Genomic DNA, 12,938 nt, shown 5'->3' on the forward strand with positions numbered 1-12,938 from the left:
GACCCTATCCCTACCCTCCAGCATGTATCTGTTGGCATTTGACTGGAACACCAATGTTAACACCCTGTTCCTGAAATACCAGCCAACAGATTTTTAGTAACCATAAGGAAGTCAATAGTTTTATGTCTCTAATGAAAGACCGTACACCTAATAAATGGGGCCAAAAATGTTGACCAAAACATTTAAGTTGACCACATGTTGCTGATTTAGTAGAATTGTTCATCTGGAAAAAAATTAAAACTCTAAAACTAAGCAAACTGAAAAGTTTCATTTCACTGGTTTTGAAACATGCAATTCCAGGTTTGCTGTTTAAAAGGACTTTTGACTGTGAAATCACCTTACATTTTATGCTTTTAAGCCTTCAAAAACTCAAAATCAAAACAAAGCATTGAGTGGTGGGAAACATTTGTATTTGACCCCCATGTTGGGTTTGGATTTGATTTTGAGGCCTGGAAACATTCCCAAAAAAGTCATTTGGTTTCCGACCCAAACCAATTTTTTATTTACTTTTCAAGATTCCCAGTGAACTGAAAAATCTGCTATGTGCCTGGCATTTACAGATCCATCTGCAGCATCACAGAACCTAACACCAGACTGGAGCTTTGGTTTATTAGGAACTGTGTGACCTACTGAATTAGCGACTTGAGAGACCCGTTTTTCCACTGCTGCCTTGTGCCTTCTACAATCATTGTCACATGTGCAAGTCAAGTGTAAAATGATACCCAGACAAGCTCAACTTATTAATATTTGTAAGGCGCTTTCAAGAGCAAAATATTATGAAATTGGAAGCGATTTTTACAGTTCTAACCACACAAATGGTCAAAACAGAAGAACAGCCATCCTGGGTCAGACCAAAGCTCCATCTAGCCCAGTATCCTGTCTGCTGACGGTGACCAATACCAGTTGCCCCAGAGGGAGGAAACACACCAGGTTATCTTCATGTGATCCGTCCCCTGCCACCCATTTCCAGACAAACAGAGGCTGGGACACCATTCCTACCCATCCTGGCTAATCGCCATTGATGGACTTAACCTCCATGAATCTATCAAGCTCTTTTCTGAACCCTGTTCAATTCATTCTCTTTATTATTCTGAAAACATTCTATCCTTCTTTCAAGCATCTTTCCTTGTGTCCTACGCTTCTGCAGCAAACTCTTCAGCAATAGCAGTGCAGAACTTCCAAGCATCCGAGCCGAAGAACACAGCATCCGCCCTAAGGTTACCATCTGGCTGGATGTAGATTTCATTGACTGTGTCATGGACCTGTGTGAGGATTGGCATCCTCTCGGCTTTGTTTCATCTTTCATAACCGGAGCAGACGCTGTGCTCGGAGAGGTCACTGGCATGAGGGAAGACTAACGGTGGTCGGGGCAAAAATGATGCAGTGGTAGTGACAGGAAAAGACAGGAGAGTCGTCTGATTGGTCGCAAAAAAAACCCAGCGCCTCACCTGCTCGCTCTGCACCTCCGAGGGGGGAGCAGTGGAAGAAGCAGAGATGAAAACTAGCAGGCTGTCAAGGGTGGAGTATTAACGAGTCCTTGTCGGTGCGGTGACACCACCTGGCCTTTAGGCATTCCACCTATTATGTCATAGGCCGTTTCCCTGCGGTCTCCTTGGGTGCAGCATGTTCTTCCGCGGACAGGGCGTCCACCTCAGCCCATCCCTTCCTCCCACAAGGAGAGGGAGGCAGGAGGAAATGAGGGCAGAGAAGCAGGCCAGAGAAGAACTGGGAAGGGCCTTCCTGTTGAGCCATTTCAGGGAACATGGCCCAGCTGCTGTCATTTACCTCCGCAGAGGCTGGTGGAGAACGTGATGCCTTCCACAACGTGGCCAGAATGCGACTCTACTGCTCCACCTGCCATGAAAGGGTAGGTCAGCTTGTGATGTTCATAGAATCATAGCCTCACAGAACACTAGAACTGGAAGGGACCTCCAGAGGTCATCACGTCCAGTCCCCTGCCCTCCCGGCAGGACCAAGCACTGTCTAGACCATTCCTGACAGGTGTCTGTCTAACTTGCTCTTCAATATCTCCAGTGATGGAGATCCACAACCCCCTTAGCCAATTTATTGCAACAGCGTCACACTGTTGGTTCATATTTAGCTTGTGGTCCACTATGGCCCCAAGATCCCTTTCTGCCAGACTCCTTCCCAGACGGTCACTTCCCGTTCAGTGTGTGTGAAACTGATTGTACCTTCCTAAGTGGAGCACTTTGCATTTGTCTTTATTAAACATCATCCTGTTTACCTGAGACCATTTTCTAGTTTTTCCAGATCATGTTGAATTTTGACCCTGTCCTCCAAAGCACTTGCAACCCCTCCCAGCTTGGTATCATCTTCAAACTTAATAATCATGCTCTCTATGCCATCATCTAAATCACTGATGATGATGTTGAACAGAACCACCCCCAAAACAGACCCCTGCGGAACCCCACTTGTTATGCCCTTCCAGCATGACCGTGAACTGTTAATAACCACTCTCTGAGAATGGTGATCCAGCCAGTTATGCCCCCATCTTATAGTAGCTCCACCTAGCTCCATCATGTTCTTGGGATTACGGCTACATTCCGGCTCCTCAGTGGTCTCCATCAGTCCCTCGGACTGAGAGAACCCACGCAACGTTTGGTACCAAAGCCCTCAACTAGGGTTAGACTCCCAGCTGCTTCTGGATGAGTAGACGGGAGCAGAGATCCTGGGTGAAATTCTGCCCTGCCCCTAAAGAGGAGCTTCACCCAGCAAGAGGGGGAGTTGCTGATGGAGCATTGTGGGTGAGGTTGCTTTTCCCTTGCTTTTCCTTGCCCCATCCATAGTAGCATAGAATCAGAGGGCTGGAAGGAACCTCGAGAGGTCATCTAGTCCAGTCCCTGAACTCCTGGCAGGCCCAAGGATCAGGAACCTATTGAACGTATGGGCATATGGCAAAGCCTATCTCTTCCAACGGGCAGTGGAGACCAGCTGATGTGGCTAGGGAGGACTATGTTTGGGGGAATCTGCCATGCAAAGGAGTTTTAATCCTTAGTAGACTTGCTGATCCACCATCAGTTGGATGCCGAATGCAAGGTTATAGATCTAGGCAGCAGGAATGCAGGTGGTATGTCAGGACTGGACAGTCGGTCCTAGTGGTCAGGGCTAGACTCCAAGCCAGGCATCAGAGCCAGAATCAGAAACCAGGGATCAAACCAGAACCAGGCCCAGTGCACCTGCACCCTCTCAGGACGCTTCTCGGATGTTCAGATAACTTCCTGTGCCATCCTTTGGTTTAAATGAGGTAGTCTGGCCAATCAGTAAAGCCGGTTATCACCCCCATCAGTAGCCCTGGGGCCAGGGCTTCTGAGAAGGGGGTCAGAGTTCTAGGTTCTGCTCTTTTCCAGTGGTTGTAAGTTGCTCCCTGGTGCCTAGGGGGGGGAGAACTGCCTGCAAACCCATGATGCATACTCTGTATGCTGGGTATGCGCAAGAAACCCCTATGGGAAAAAGCCATGCAGTGTGGACGCTCTTTTGCTCAAAAGCACATCACTTTTGCGATGCGCTTTGAAGTGTAGACGTGCTCTTGCGCAAGAAGTTGTGCGCAAAAACTCTTGCGCAAAAGGCTTCTTGCACAAGAAACCTGCAGTGTAGATGTCACCAGGGTGTTTTCAGTGAAACAGAAGGGCTACGTCTAGACTGGCATGATTTTCCGCAAATGCTTTTAACGGAAAAGTTTTTCCGTTAAAAGCATTTGCGGAAAAGAGCGTCTAGATTGGCACGGACGCTTTTCCGCAAAAGCACTTTTTGCGGAAAAGCATCCATGCCAATCTAGACGTGCTTTTCCGCAAAAAAAAGCCCCAATCGCCATTTTCGCGATCGGGGCTTTTTTGTGCAAAACAAATCTGAGCTGTCTACACTGGCCCTTTTGCACAAAAGCTTTGCGCAAAAGGGACTTTTGCCCGAACGGGAGCAGCATAGTATTTCCGCAAGAAGCACTGATTTCAGACAGTAGGAAGTCAGTGCTTTTGTGGAAATTCAAGCGGCCAGTGTAGACAGCTGGCAAGTTTTTCCGCAAAAGCAGCTGATTTTGTGGAAAAACTTGCCAGTCTAGATGCAGCCAAGATGTGACTGTTAGACATTCCGCACAATAAATGTTTTCCAGGGTCTTTACCTACCTAGAAAGCCGCTTCCTCATTTGTTCTCAGAACGCTGTCCTCAAATGGCCACTATTAGAAGAAACACCTTTAAGGAATCATCCTAACCCTAGAAAAGACTAGAAAAGTTACCTGGTAAAGACCCCGGTGATACAAAGTAAAATCACAGCATACGATTCGTTCAACCAAGTTTACTACCAGGTGGTTCTTATGGCCAGTGGCTCTTAGTCCTTGTGCTCCCAGAAGTCAAGATGGTCCCAATGGGATTGTTTATATGTTACAGGATATAGGACGGGATGCAGCAGAAGGCTTAATACATCACACGTATCCTATAGTGGCAGTGGGTTTCACCTGCAGAAAAGAGAATAGAAAGAAAAGGCTGGTAAAATGCACTTAGCTCCGACACGGTTCCAGGATGGCAGTGGCAAAAATACATTGGACCCTCTGAGAATTTGAATTATGTGGTGGCATGTGGTCCCATAAAGGCCTCTAGCACCAATGCCACTAAATGGCCCCTTTGCTGAAAATTCCCCCGGGAGACTAAAGATTTAGTGGGACACATAGATTCAATGGCTGTTGAAGGTGATTGGAACATCTCCTTTGCCGGTGACCATGCTGTGCCACGTTCAGTGAGTAATGGCGTGCCTCCAGATAGTCCAGGTGGTGTCATTCTCTATCCGGATGAGCAGCAAAGAGCTAGGGTTCTGTGGTAGTGACTTCCCAACTCATACCCGACAGCTATAATAAATGTATCAACCATTATATCACATCCATGACCAGCTAGGGCTTTATGGTGATCGCTGCAAATTTCACAGTGGCAGCAGGAATAGAATCCCAGAAGCTACTCTCAAAGAGAGTCTTGCACAACTATTAGCAGTAGAGGGCCTATGACCCTCAGTTCAAAAGTTCTGATTCCTTCCAGCAGAGGGTGCACATACACCTTGTAGCTAGTCATAATATTAAATCCTGTATAAGGCTGTACCTCCTTTTCTGCCTCTCCTTCTCCTGCGTCTCCTCCTTCTGCGTCTCCTCCTGCCTCTCTTTGCTCCTTGCTTCCTGTCCCTGGCGTGTCTTCTAAAACGGGAGGTTCTTCTGCTTCGGTGCCTGTGGTATCGCCTGTATCTCATCGTTTCCTGTTTCCAAGATCTCTGCAGCAGCTGAATGGCTGTTTCTCCATGGGGCCATTCACCTGTCTTGGTGGATGGTATTGGCCTCCTTCAGGTGGTGAGTTGACGCATCTCTGCCATGTATCTCAAGAGGCCAACGATTATGACCTACGAGGGTTAGATTGGGTTTGCAACCCATACCTCATAATGGTCCGCTTTGGCCATACATAATCATATGCAGCCAATAGCTTTCCCATCGTTAAAGAAACTGCTTTGCAACTGGCCTTTACCTGCATAATTGTTCTCCTTGGTCTCTGAGGATAGGACAAGAAGCAATGGGCTTAAAACTGCAGCAAGGGAGGTTTAGGTTGGACATTAGGAAAAACTTCATATCTGTCATAGTGGTTATACACTAGAATAAATTACCTGGGGAGGTTGTGGAATCGCCATCACTGGAGATATTTAAGAGCAGATTGGATAGACACCCGTCAGGGATGGTCTAGATGGTGCTTGGTCCTGCTTGATGTCCTCTTGAGGTCCCTTCCAGTTCTAGAATTCTAGGATTCTAGGATAACAACAACTGATCCCCCCAGAAGAGGAATTAAAACACACAGGAAACAACATCTATGGTATCTGCAGCCCATAGGGAAACACAGTGCTCATAGACCCATACACGCAGCACCATCCTTTGCTGGCCATTTCCTCCTCGTTGGCTCCTCTTTGGTGGGAGAATGAAAGGAAAAGTAATCAAAAGAAAGGGGAAGTAGCAGGACCCACCACCGGGATGAGTGCCGAGGAGTAAAAATGAGGAGAGGGAGGTTTCTAACTCATTTCCATGAACGATGTCTTCCGTGACTTCCCATCAAAGCATGTCATGTGCCTTGTCACAATTAAATTGCAATGAGATCACGAATTGCCCCCTCGGCCCCCGGAAATAAAGAAACAAAGACCATCCTCCCAATAGTTCGGTGTGCTTGTCTCTCTGCTTTTCAGGCTCACATGGTACTTGGTGAAAATAATTACCCAGAGAACTGTTACTGCGTCTTATGGAAGAGGAAATCGAACAATGTGCCTAGAAGAGGCCATGAATGCTGTAGGACCTGCATGGAAATTGAAGTGACCCTACCAGAGTACTGTACATCATTGATGGTCTTCAGAGCCTCATCTTGAGGCTTTAGTGAACTTGGGAGATGAGACCTTTTCTGCTTTCCTCCCAACAGGAGCTTCCATGGGGTTGTTGTTTCAAATCGGGATTGGACGCCACCAAAAAGCTTGGATGTTTGGGCAGAACCATAAGACATGACCACTGAGCGGAAACTAACCAGATCTCTCCAGAATGCCATTTGAGGCATGGATCTGGATTTTCTGCCCAGCCTCCTGTGCTTCCTAACTTCTATCAGACTGAGACCCATGTCTCCCATAGGCAGCTCTGTCAACGCATCATAGAATCATAAAACACTAGGATTGGAAGGGACCTTGAGAGGTCATCGAGTCCAGTCCCTTGCTCCCATGGCAGGACCAAATACTGTCTAGACCATCCCTGATAGATGTTTATCTAACCTACTCTTAAATATCTCCACAGATGGGGATTCCCCGGGCAATTTATTCCAGTATTTGACCACCCTGACAGTTAGGAACTTTTTCCTAATGTCCAACCTAAACCTCCCTTGCTGCAGTTTAAGCCCATTGCTTCTTGTTCTATCCTCAGAGGCCAAGATGAACAAGTTTTCTCCCTCCGCCTAATGATGCCCTTTTAGATACCTGAAAACTACTCTCATGTCCCCCCTCAATCTTCTCTTTTCTAAACTAAAGAAACCCAGTTCTTTCAGCCTTCCCTCATAGGTCATGTTCTCTAGACCTTTACTCATTCTTGTTGCTCTTCTCTGGTCCCTCTCCAATTTCTCCACGTCTTTCTTGAAATGCGGTGCCCAGAATTGGACACAATACTCCAACTGAGGCCTAACCAGCGCAGAGTAGAGCGGAAGAATGACTTCTCGTGTCTTGCTCACAACACACCTGTTAATGGAATGTTAATGTTAATGCATCAGTCCCTATGGGTCACAGGGGGTAGTAACTTACTGCGCACACAGCCATATTGATTACCGCTGATTGGAAAATGTTCATTTGGAAAATTGAGGGTCGGAAATCCCAGAATAGTCCATAGCCTGATGACCAGCATCTTCATGTGGGAGACCCACGTTCAAGTTCTGCTCTAAGGAAAGGCCTTGAACACGGGTCTTCCACATTCTAGGTAGGTGCTTTGACCATGGGGTATTGCTGATGCTGGAATCTAGTGCATCACCCTTTTCACAAAAAAAGTCAAGAGTTGTGTTGTCATTCTGCATCGGAACACAATTTTGAAGCCTCAGTGTTTTTTTGCCCAAATGAATTGTTCTTTTGTTATCTCAGTGGGGGCAGATGACCAGAACAAGGAGCAATGGGCTCAAATTGCAGTGGGGGAGGTCTAGGTTGGATATTAGGAAAAACTATTTCCCTAGGAGGGTGAGAAAGCACTGGGATGGGTTCCCTAGGGAGGGAGTGGAATCTCCATCCCTAGAGGTGTTTAAGTTTCAGCTTGACCAAGCCCTGGCTGGGTTGATTGAGTTGGGGTTGGTCCTACTTTGGGCAGGGAGCTGGACTCGATGACTCCTGAGGTCTCTGCCCCCCCTAGGATTCTAGGATTTTCCAGCCAGTCCTGTGATGTCACTTTGTGAAGTGAGGCATTTATGAAGGGTAGCGGAATATGACCCTTAAAAACAAATCACCCTGAAACTTAACTCAGTCATTTTCAAACCTGGATTCAATGTCATGTTGTTGGTATGCATCAATCACAATGACTGTGACAAAGGACCATGTCACATTATGGATACCAAGTTATGAAGGTAGATAAACAGAATCAGGGGCTTTATTTTTGTCTAGTGCTATGATTGTTATGGATATTTATTTTTTTATTGCTTCTGTCATAAAGACCATAGTGTTTTGATTGTAAGGAACGCTTTGTCTACTGATATTAAAGGATTTTGTGAGCCATCTGGTATATTTTCATCAAGTCTTACACACAAGTTCTGTGCTTCTTCAAGATGTGAAGGTTACAATTGGAAAAAGCATGTAGTTAGGTCGTTTGGCTCCATCAACTTTGATTTGCTTTCTCATAAACGTATCTATAATATAATAAAAATTCATAGATGTGATGTCCAAAAGGGACAGTTGTATCTAGTCTGATCATAGAACTTCCTCAAAACAATCCATAGAGCAGCCCTTTTAGATAGTCAATCTTCATAGAAAAATGGTCAGTGGTTGAGAATCCTCCATGACTCTTGTAAATTGTTTGAATGGTTAATGATTCTTACCACTATCCATTTATACTTCCAAAAGGAAGTTTTTCTTCACTCAGCGCACAGTTAACCTGTGGAACTCCTTGCCAGAGGATGCGGTGAAGGCTAGAACTTTAACAGAGTTCAAAAAAGAGCTAGATAGATTCATGGAGGTGAGGTCCATCAATGGCTATTAGCCAGGATGGATAGGAATGGATAGCCCCTGTTTCTCTGGAAGTGGGTGACAGGGGAGGGATCACGTGAGGATTACCTGTTGCGATCCCTCCCTCTGGAGCATCTGGTACTGGCCACTGTCAGCAGAGAGGATCCTGGGCTAGATGGACCTTTGGTCTGACCGAGTATGGCCGTTCTTGTGTTCTTATACCTTATTTCCAGTGTGAATTTGCTTAGCTTCCATTTCTATATTGAGCTACGGGCTGCGTAGGAGATATCACTGGGTTCTATGACAGAATGCTGGAATTTGGCCAAGTCACCTGGGTTTCGTACAACACCCCTGGCACTCAGAAAATGATCTCCCAATCTGCCAACAATTAAACTGTGGATGACTGAATCAAGCAAAACCATTCATGTTGATGCCCACAGTAAAGGCCTCCTGCCTTACAATCTGTGAATCAAAGGTGCCTATCAGCTCCCAAAGTCAAACCACCAAACTGGAGGAATTCGAAGTTTGTTGAAGTACCACATCAGCTTCCGTGAGAGAGAGATTTTCTTCCTCTCGATGTGAAGGGAGAACATAAGAAAGACATTTCCAGGCAGTGGCTAAAGACTACAGTGCACATGGTCTTATTCTGTTCTAGAAAACCTGGTTCACAAAGGAAATAAAAAGATCTCCTGATTTCTTCCATAGTTGTTAAACTATTAGTAGTAGAAATTTACAAGCCCTTAACAGAATCTTCTTTCACATTCACGTAAGCCTCAAGTCACTTCTTTGCCAACAGTGATGGGCCAGTACACGCCAGCGCACAACTGTTGTGAGCTCAGAATTATATCACTAGAATCCATGGCATTACGTTTGTCTATGTGTTGTTATTGTTCATGTTTTTAATGCAGTAGGCAGCTGATAGAAGACACCTCATAGGCCAAATTCATCTCTGGTGTTATCTTGACTAGGCCAATAAAATTACATCAGGGATAAAAGTATTCCCCCCTTCCCCCTCCTTTTTTTTTAGTTTAGCCAGAAATCCCAGGAGGATCATGAAATGTCCCTTTTAATAAAGCATTTGAACATTTACGCTTCAGTGAAAGAGGGCAGCACACTTGTGAGGCCAATTAGGACTAATTCTTTTAAAGTGCTTAGTTCACGTGCGTAATTTCGGTCTTCCACACATATGAACCTTTCCGGTATTTTACTGTTAACACTCAGGAGGGTGCTTTTGATCATAATTTTTAGAAATGAATCCCAAAAATGAGTAACCTGGGCTAAACTCAGGACAGAGATGCTCGTTTCTGTAGCAAGAAAACAGTATCGCGCTTACTCCGCTGCTTATCAGGTGTCTACATGGCTGGGACTGTGAGCAAACATTCCGAGCAGGTATCACATGATAGTTTTGTATTGCTGTTCTACATGCACATAAACACAGCAAGCTTAATTAATAGGCAGCAGGTTCAAACCAAACAAGACAAAATATTTCTTCACACAGCACACAGTCCACCTGTGGAACTCCTTGCCGGAGGATGTTGTGAAAGCCAGGAATTTCACAGCATTCAAACAAGAACTAGATATATTCATGGAGGTTAGGTCCATCAATACTTATTAGCCAGGTTTGGGGTGAATGGTGTCCCTAGTCTCTGTTTGTCAGAGGCTGGGAATGAGCGACAGAGGAGGTATCACTTGATGATTCCCTGTTCTGTTCACTCCCTTTGGGGCACCTGGCATTGGCCACTGTGGGAAGACAGGACACTGGGCTTGATAGACCTTTAGTCCGACCCAGTGTGGCCGATCTGATGTTGAAAATGTCTGTGGGATTGAGAAGGAATGTCCTAGCCCTTTAAGAAACAAACAGGAAATGACAACAAAAACAGTCTGGGTATCATCTGAAGAAGTGGGCTATGCCCACGAAAGCTCATGATGCCATCTACAAGTTTTGTTAGTCTTTAAAGTGCTACCCGACCATTTGTTGGTTTTTAAGTTTTTCAGACTAACTCAGCTACCCCTTGTGGCTGTGTCTAGACTGGCCACTTTTTCCGGAAAAGCAGCTGCTTTTCCGGAAAAACTTGCCAGCTGTCTACACTGGCCGCTTGAATTTCTGCAAAAGCACAGATGATCTCATGTAAGATTGGCAGTGCTTTTGCGGAAATACTATGCTGCTCCCGTTCGGGCAAAAGTCTTTTTCCGAAAAACTTTTGCGCAAAAGGGCCAGTGTAGACAGCAGAGATTTGTTTCCCGCAAAAAAGCCCCGATCGCGAAAATGGCAATCGGGGTTTTTTTGCGGAAAAGCACGTCTAGATTGGCCACGGACGCTTTTCTGCAAAAAGTGCTTTTGCGGAAAAGCGTCCTGCTAATCTAGACGCGCTTTTCCGAAAATGCTTTTAACGGAAAACTTTTCCGTTAAAAGCATTTCCGGAAAATCATGCCAGTGTAGACATAGCCTCTGGGTATAATTAAAGTGACTCCTTCCACTTCCAGAGGCTATTCATCTGGGAACAGGAAGCTGATAGGGGAGCGACAAGGGCTGGTCATTTCTCTCTGGCTCCCGTAAATGAGTATGAGCAGACACAGAGACTTTGTGGAAGTTAAGTTGAGGAACACTGAGTGGAGGTGAGGGTCTTTCCCCGTCTTGCCCCAGTCGGTGAAAGGGGACGTACTGATGTCCAACTGAGGGAAGTAAGGTGGAGCTGACACCTGGCCACAAGGGGGTGTACCGGGATGGCCTACCCTTTCCCAAGGATGTGCTGACACACCATGCGTTTTACAGCTTTACTGGCAGGTTGGTGGCAGGAAGCCTCCTGGGTCTTGCAGAGTGCCCCGTTAGCTGGCTTGTCTCTTGTGGTGTTTCCGGTGAGGGGCGTTGCTGATTTTCACCCTCAAGAAGCAGGAGGCGTGTTGGCTGGGGGATTGCTGATGAGATGCACGGCTCCAGACCGGCCCACAGACAGGCCTCGCAGATCATCTCCTGTAGTAGTACGTCGTCATCACACGCACGTACCCTGCCACAAAAAGACAGAACACGGCCCTCCCTGAAAACCCAACCAGTCAAAGAATCGGTAGCCATAAGCAATACAAGCATTGTGTGAAAGTAAAGACATTGCTAACTAACGCAGTGGGGGGCCGATAGCCACCACAGACCCTGGGGCAAAGTGTGGGGAGGGCCAGCTCCGCCTCTTTCCAGGGGGCGGAGCCACAGGAGGAAAGGGCAGGGCTGGAAGAAGCGATCCCTTAACACCGCCTGCGCCGCAGCGCTAGGGGTCCCCCTCCGGCCTTCAGAGCACCCCGTAGCACCCCGCATAGTGAATTCTGGCCCAGAGCTCCTGGATACTGCTGCTACTGCTAGAGTCACCTGGGACAACTGCTCTCTTTGCCCCTCCCACCACAAGGAATTACACCGCACACCCAAACAGCTATCTAATCTGCCTGCACACTGACCAATTAGCTGCCCCATGCTGGTTTCTCGGCATATAACTCCCTTTACTACTCACTCAGTCCCTCCGCTTCATATTCAGTAGCTACAGAGAACGCGTTAAGTATGAAACGGGCATGGTGTTTACCCTTCCTCTTCTTTAATGGTGGTCTTCTACAGGTGCACCTTCTCCTGTTCTTCCTTGTCCTTCTGCGGGAACGCCTCCTGCGGCGGTGGCGGCGGCGGCGCTGGCGTCGGCATCTCGCCATCTCTGCTTCGGCTTCGTTGGCTCAAGCGCCCAGGAGGCGAGGTCTCATTGCTTGGTGGGGCCAAGCCAACCTGTCTGCTCGGATGGTGTGTGAGCTTATGAGGGGGACTCAACTAGACTCAGGCAATTATAGTCTGTAGCGACTATGATGTCATAGAGGGTCTGCCTCCCGGGGTGATATCTGCTGGCACAGCTAGGGAATGTTCCTGGGAAGCTCTTGCCAACCAAACCGGCCATCGTGAACGTTGTGGCGATGGCCACATGTGGTTACAAAACTGATGTTGTTTGCTGTGGATTCCAAATGAAGCACCTTTGTACATTCAGTGCTCAGTTAGTAGAGTAGCTGGACCCCACGATGGGGTCTTCCTGTTTGTACATCAGCCTCTTCCTGTTTGTACCTCAGCCTCTTCCTGTTTCTACCTCAGCCGCTTCCTGTTTGTACCTCAGCCTCTTCCTGTTTGTACCTCAGCCTCTTCCTGTTTCTACCTCAGCCTCTTCCTGTTTGTACTTCAGCCTCTTCCTGTTCATGCCTTTTGCTAATATTTTCTGACACA

General features: G+C 46.8%; 1 long non-coding RNA gene across 7 annotated transcripts in view; it reads right to left on the bottom strand.

Annotated features, from left to right (window-relative positions):
• LOC112546075 (uncharacterized) overlaps positions 1-12,495 on the bottom strand; it is a 41,702-nt gene extending 29,207 nt beyond the window's left edge. Inside the window, exons 1-5 of one of the 7 annotated variants that reach the window (XR_003089705.2) lie at positions 12,265-12,492; positions 11,461-11,706; positions 5,101-5,392; positions 4,251-4,469; positions 1,063-1,854 (exon numbers count right to left, since the gene is read on the bottom strand). This is a non-coding gene — a long non-coding RNA (uncharacterized LOC112546075). Of the gene's footprint in view, positions 1-1,062; positions 1,855-4,139; positions 4,470-5,100; positions 5,393-11,434; positions 11,707-12,264 lie in introns of those variants that run through there. The other 6 variants (XR_003089704.2, XR_012905100.1, XR_012905102.1 and 3 more) reach the window with 6 other exon arrangements.
• Positions 12,496-12,938: the final 443 nt, after the last annotated feature.

The sequence above is a fragment of the Pelodiscus sinensis genome, chromosome 7, assembly GCF_049634645.1.
Source record: "Pelodiscus sinensis isolate JC-2024 chromosome 7, ASM4963464v1, whole genome shotgun sequence".
Lineage (NCBI taxonomy): Eukaryota > Metazoa > Chordata > Testudines > Trionychidae > Pelodiscus > Pelodiscus sinensis.